Source organism: Oryza glaberrima, chromosome 6 (assembly GCF_000147395.1).
Source record: "Oryza glaberrima chromosome 6, OglaRS2, whole genome shotgun sequence".
NCBI lineage: Eukaryota > Viridiplantae > Streptophyta > Magnoliopsida > Poales > Poaceae > Oryza > Oryza glaberrima.
In genome coordinates, this window is record NC_068331.1 from 23,646,256 (window position 1) to 23,652,663 (window position 6,408).

The 6,408-nt window shown below is 53.2% G+C and overlaps 1 pseudogene; it reads right to left on the reverse strand.

The window, feature by feature from the left end:
* Positions 1 to 3,834: 3,834 nt before the first annotated feature.
* LOC127777018 (G-type lectin S-receptor-like serine/threonine-protein kinase LECRK4) lies at positions 3,835 to 6,408 on the reverse strand (annotated as a pseudogene).

The window sequence follows — 6,408 nt, forward strand, 5'->3', positions numbered from 1 at the left end:
TTTTATTTGAATTCTAACCGAATTCAAATCAATTTTCGCACGTAACTATAGAGCCCGAGGGAGCTGCGGATCCAAGTGAAGGCCAAGACCCGCAAGACTTTGAGCAAGGCAAGTCATCACTATTCTTTGAACATGTTGATCCCAATTGCGAAATTATTTTGTTTACAAATAAAATTGCATGCAATGATGAACATCCTACTTGTGATTATGCCATGCCTTGATTATTGTTTACCCCTTATTCCTTCGTAACCATGTTTACGTATGAGTCCCTAGTCAATTATGACAATTGCTTAGAAATGCTATTCTAGAATTATGCATACTCATATTTATCAAATGCTATATGCTTGGGCAATTACCTTTGAGAAGGTAATTGAGATGCGGCATGTGGAGACATGAGCGCCACATTGCCATGATATTGATAACATGATTTGTGAAAGGAAAAAAAAATAAAACTAAACAACTATTTTCGACTGGGGCGGACGGAGGATTTGGGTGGTATCTGGAAAAGGCTAGTACCGTCCCCGGTCAATTAAGGACCGAGCCATGAAGTTAAGCATGAAACGACCCCCGTACAACCGTACTTCTCGAATGGGTATAGACCTAGCGGATTAGATAGCCGAGCGGAGGCAGTATCCCTGCATAGATGGTTCACCCCTGAGTGAGGCAGGTGCGCTACGATGGGACAGCCGTTGAGGTAGGGCCGAGAGGCGTGCCCTACATCGGTGTCGCCATTGGTAGGACTGCCAAGAGTGTGTGAGAGAGAGAACTTAATTTGAACTATAATTTAATATGTGTGTGAGACTTCTCTTTCCCGGGAGCGCCAGAACTCCTCTCACTGCTAGAAACATGGACACCTAGAGTGCATGAGGATTTAAGTTCATGGAGCGGGTACTGCCAATGCGAGGTTATCGAAAAGCTTTGCCGTGACGCGTCTCATGTGTTGGGACGAGGCTCATGTGTTGGGCAGTTGCGGAGTGCGGGTAAAGTGTACATCCACTGCAGTGTGAGTAAACCAAATCTATTCGAATAGCCGTGCTCGCGGTTATTGAGCACCGGGACATGTATTACACTTGGCTAGACTCTAAATTCTTAACTTGTATGGGATGGGATATTGCATGATGATTTTTATGCTGATGGAGCCACTTCCTGAGAGGTGGGAATGTGGACGTCCTCAGAAAACCATAACGACTCGATGGCGGGAAGCTATCCTTGGGATCACAATGGATGGTGGACAGAACCGTCATTGTTTAATATGAACACTGGTACTAAAATTTGATTAGTCTGTGCTAGGTCTTAGGCTTGCGAAAATAATTACAAAACTGGCTTTGCGCAAAGGAACCATAGCTATCCTTTGAATACCCCTATCATGTGCATTTCTTGCTGTGGTGGCTTGCTGAGTACGGTTGGTACTCACCCTTGCAAATATAAAATTAATCAGAAGCGGGAGATGAAGCTTCGGAGGATCCCTATGCCTACTACCAGGAGGGAGAAGAAGACGATGGCGCTCAGTAGGTCTTAGTTACGGTCGTTGCCTGTGGCAATGGCATGCCGCTGCCTGAATTCCGCTGCCTCATCTATTTCTGCTTTTGGATGTATTCCGGACTGCTCGGTTCGATGATTTAAGAGAATGCCTGCGGGCTTATGATGTAATAATTAGCACTAGACTCTCGTGTATGTGCTTTTGGTATTTCAGCTATGAACTCGTGTGTACCAGACTACTTGATCCAGGGAAATGGTACTGTTTACACGAATGATTCCTGTTATAGAAACGGGGGTCCACGCTACGTGCCAACATTTTGAGCCCAACAGGCTCATGGCATATCTGTCTATTGATATGGTCATACGGAGTAGAGGCGGATGCGGTGTCCGTGTAGCCGCGCCTGATCCTTCGCTCTCATTTTATTTTTCCAATGAAAAAATGTGAATTGAAACTTGAAAAAGTGAGTTAACATTCAGTTTAAATTTCAAAAACTTCCAACCAAGTTTTAAAACTTTCAACTGAATATTTAAAACTTTATACTGAAAATTTCTGAACAATTATTTTTAAAATTTCAACAAAATTTTAGAACTTTCACCTCAAAATTCAAAATGTTAACCAAAATTTAAACTTTCAACTCAATTTTTTATAAAAACCTTTCAACTAGAATTTTAAAGTTTGAACTCAATTTCAAACGTTTAACTGAATTTTTAAAATTTTCTTCTGAAAATTCAAAATTTTTGAAACTTTCAACTTTGTATTAATATGTGTTTAGATAATAAAACTTCCGATTCAACTTTATATTATTATTTTATTGCTGAAAGAAATTAAAGAGGTCTAATTGGAGATAGAAATAGGGGGGTTAACGGGGTGATAGCGTGCAGCCGGTGCACTAAGAGCAAGGTCAATAATTTAGCCCGCTGTTGGCTCCAAAAACTAGCCATATCATTTATAGCAAGCAGTGTAGCTAATGTCTACGATAGAAATACTGTAACACGCATATTTTATTGATTCGTGGGACCCACCATCTTCTCCTACCTCACATCCTCTTTCTCCCTCCTATCTCCTCACAGTTCGTCTTCTTCTCCTATCCCCTCGATAATCTGTCACTGACGACGAAATACGGCGGTGGCCGTGCGGCAGACGTCGGAGATAGCGACAGCCGGGCCGCGGCGGAGGCGAAAGACGACGACGGCCGTGTAGCGAGTGACGGGGGCAGCGGCGGCCAGGCCACACGGCGGAGGCGAAGTCGGCGGCGACTGTGCGGCGGGTGACAGGGGCAGCGATGGCCGGGTTGCGCGGCTGAGGCGGAAGACGGCGGCGACCGTGCGGCATACGTCGGAAGACGGCGATGGCCAGGCCACGCGGCGGAAGCGGAAGACGGCGATGGCCGTGCAGTGGACGACGGGGACCGCGGCGGCCAGCCTGCTCAGCTGAGGTGGAAGACGGCGGCGGCCGTGCCGAGCGGCGAAGGCAGCAGTGGCCGGGCCGCTCAGCTAAGGCGGAAGACGGTGGTGGGCCGCGCAGCAGAGGCGGAAGATGGCGGCGATCGTGCAGGCGGGGGCGACGGAGGCCGTGCGCCGGATGTGGGAGACAGCAGAGGTCGTGCGTCGGCGCCGGCGAGGCTGTGGGCGGCGGTCCGGTGGCCGTGGGAGTTGGTGACGGAGGCATGCAGCTTTAGGCATGGCCGATGCTTCTCCATGCCTTGCACCTTGCTGCGAGAAGAGGCAGCGCAAGGTGGGCCCCACAATCTCGAGCGGAGCGTGCAGCCCGGTGACAAATTAGTCACCGGCTCACACTCTCTCTCTCTTCCCCTCTCTCCTCCAAATCATCACAAAATCCTACGTGGAACTACCACCGTCTATTATTGTACCTGCTCTAAGCGAACTAATGCAATTGCGCCATTGCGCGTATTAGGAGTCCCCCCCATCAACGTTATTTAATGATGTGTTGAATCCAATATGCATGTTAGTATGGCCCTGTTTAGATCTATTGGCAAAATTTTTTACCCTATCGCATCGAAATAACTAATTACACAGATTACACGTAAAATTGCGAGACGAATATTTTAAGCATAATTGCTCTATGATTTGACAATGTGGTGCTACAGTAAACATTTACTAATGACGGATTAATTAGACTTAATAAATTTGTCTCTCGGTTTACAATTGGATTTTGTAATTTATTTTGTTATTAGTCTACATTTAATACTTCAAATGTATGGCTATATATTCGGTGTGACACGCCAAAACTTTAGACCATGGATCTAAACACAGCCTATGTTACGAAATTTATAGTCTGAGAAGATATTCGAGAGTTACCACATTTTCCTCCCAGTACTAGCTTAGTTTACGCCCTCAAATCAAATTGAGTTCGACTGGACAAGAAGAGCCTCTTGGCCTGAGAGCAGGTGAATCCGTATGGATGAACGAAGACGACGATGAATCCGTATAGCTCAGAAGATGAGGCGGCGCGTGGACCTCGACCACACCCTCCAGCATCTGCACCACTTGATGGATCGTCGGCCGGAGCGACGGATTGTGCACGATACACCAGAAAGCCACACGAGCGAACCGCTCCACTCTCTCCAGATCCTCCGCCGCATCATCGTCGCTGCGCAGGAGGACCTCCACCCTACCATGGCTGACCAGCCCGGCTGCCCACCCGAACAGAGTGACGGTGTCATCATCGCAATCGCCATTGTCATCCTGATGAAGCTGGCTGGTGATCGGGTCCTGGCATCTCCTGCAGCAAATCATCTCCAGCAGCACGACGCCGAAGCTGTACACGTCCACCTTGGTGTCGATGCGCCTGTCCCCGTGCAGCCACTCGGGCGCGATGTACCCTCTGGTTCCCCTCACGTTGGTCACCGTGGTGTGCAGCTGCTCATCGCCGAGGAGCCTGGAGATCCCGAAGTCGGCTATCTTTGGGTTGTTCTTGTCATCCAGAAGTATGTTGTCCGGCTTGATGTCGCAGTGGATGATCGGCGAAGCGCACCCTTCGTGCAGGTACTCGATGCCCTTAGCTATGGCGAGCGCCGCCTCGGCGCGCCAGGTCCATGGCGGCGGCGGCGGCCGTCGTCGAGGCTGCTGGTGGAAGAGGAAGCTCCGGAGCGAGCCCCCCGGCATGAACTCGAAGACGAGCATCCGCTGCTCCCGCTCCTTGCAGTAGCCGATCATGCGGACAAGGCTCCGGTGGTGGATCCTCCCGATGGACTGCACCTCGTTCGCGAACTCCCTCTCGGTGTACTCGTTGGAGACGATGAGCTTCTTCACCGCGATGTCAGTGTCAGGTGAGTGCAGCAGATGCAGCGAATTCGCCACGCCATGGTAGACCTCGCCGAAGCCACCTCTTCCTAGCAACCTCTGGAAACCATTGGTGGCATCGTAAAGCTCCTTCCTGGTGAAGAGTCTCATCACCATGTCATGGTCGCTGGAGCTTCTTCTTCTAATGCGGCGGTGCAGGAGCACGAGGCTGGTCGTAGCGGCGAGCAGGAGAAACGCCGAGAAACCGAGGAGGAGTATGTACCGCAGCGGTGGCACCCTCCTCCGCGCCACCGCCGCCGCCGGAGGGGTACTGCGCGTCCGAACCTTGATCAGCGCCTTCGCCGTGACGTTACTCCCCTGCCGTCCGGCGCCCGTGAGGGACGCCATCTTGGTGCAGCGGGTTCCGTCGAACAGCGCCGCCACACAGAAGCAGTCGTTCAGGCACAAGTCGCCGCACTGCTCCTCCGCCGTGTAGGAGTATACCTTGTACGGCGAGGCCGTCCAGGTGGTGTTGGGCAGCTTGGCGATCACGAATTCGCCGGAGCGGTTGGCGACATCGTCCCCGACGAAGTCGCACCTCGGCGGCGCGAACGCCGGCGAGCAGCCGCGGTACCGTAGCTGCGCGTCGACGAAGGAGTATCCGCTCGGGCATGCACAGTCGAGCCGGCCGTCGTCGGACACGACGCAGTACGAGTTGGGGCCGCAGAAACCGTCCAGGCCACGGGTCCCCATGCTACAGCCGTCGCCGGGGAACATGCCGGCGACGGCCCACGACGCGTTGGCGGTGGTGGTGGAAGTGGAGCTCGTCGGGCTCCTTCGCCGGACGTACACGCGGACGACGCCGTCCGGGTCGAGCGTCGCGCGCTGGTAGTAGTTCGCCTTCGCCATGGGAGTTGTCAGGTCGTGCACCGTCCCGTCCTTGACCTGGTAATAGACGCGTCCCGGCGAGGCGAAGAAGAGAGTGGTGTTGCCGTCCTGGGTGTTGCCGGGCTGGTTGGTGCCGGTCGCCCAGTACGCGTTGTACGGGTCGACGTTGCCGGCGGCGAGGTTGAGGTACAGGACGACGTTGCCGTCGGCCTGCACGTACAGGCTGAAGCGGCCAGCCGAGAAGTCGGCATCGGAGCGCTTGGACACACGCGTAGCTCCGGCTCCGGTGGCCATGGACTGGCCAGGGAGGAGCGTGTCGGCTGGGTCCCTGAAGCTCTCCCACACCACGGCGCGGCCACCGGCGGCGAGGAACTGGAGGTTGCCAGAGTCGAGCAGCACGAGCACGGAGCCCTACTGCTGGCCCGGGTTCGCGTTCGTCCAGACGTTGCTGCCGGCGGTGCCGGCGAGCGACAGCTGGCCGGCGAGGGTGACGCTGAACACAGACTGCGCCGTGGCCGTCACCGCCGACCCGGAGCCCGGGTCCCTCGCGTACCATACCACCGCCTTCTCCTGTACGGCGTCGTTGAACCAAACGGCGAGGAGAAACCGGCCATCCGGGCGGCCGGAGCCGAGGGCGCGGAAGCCGAAGGCGAAGTCGCCGGACGGGCTGGTGATGTAGTGAGGAGGCCTCAGAGTCGATCCTGCCGTCAGATTTTCTGCTTCAACTTGAAGCAGACAGGATGATTGATGCAGCAGCAGTGCGATCAGAAGCAGCGGGACGAACGAGAATGACTTCAT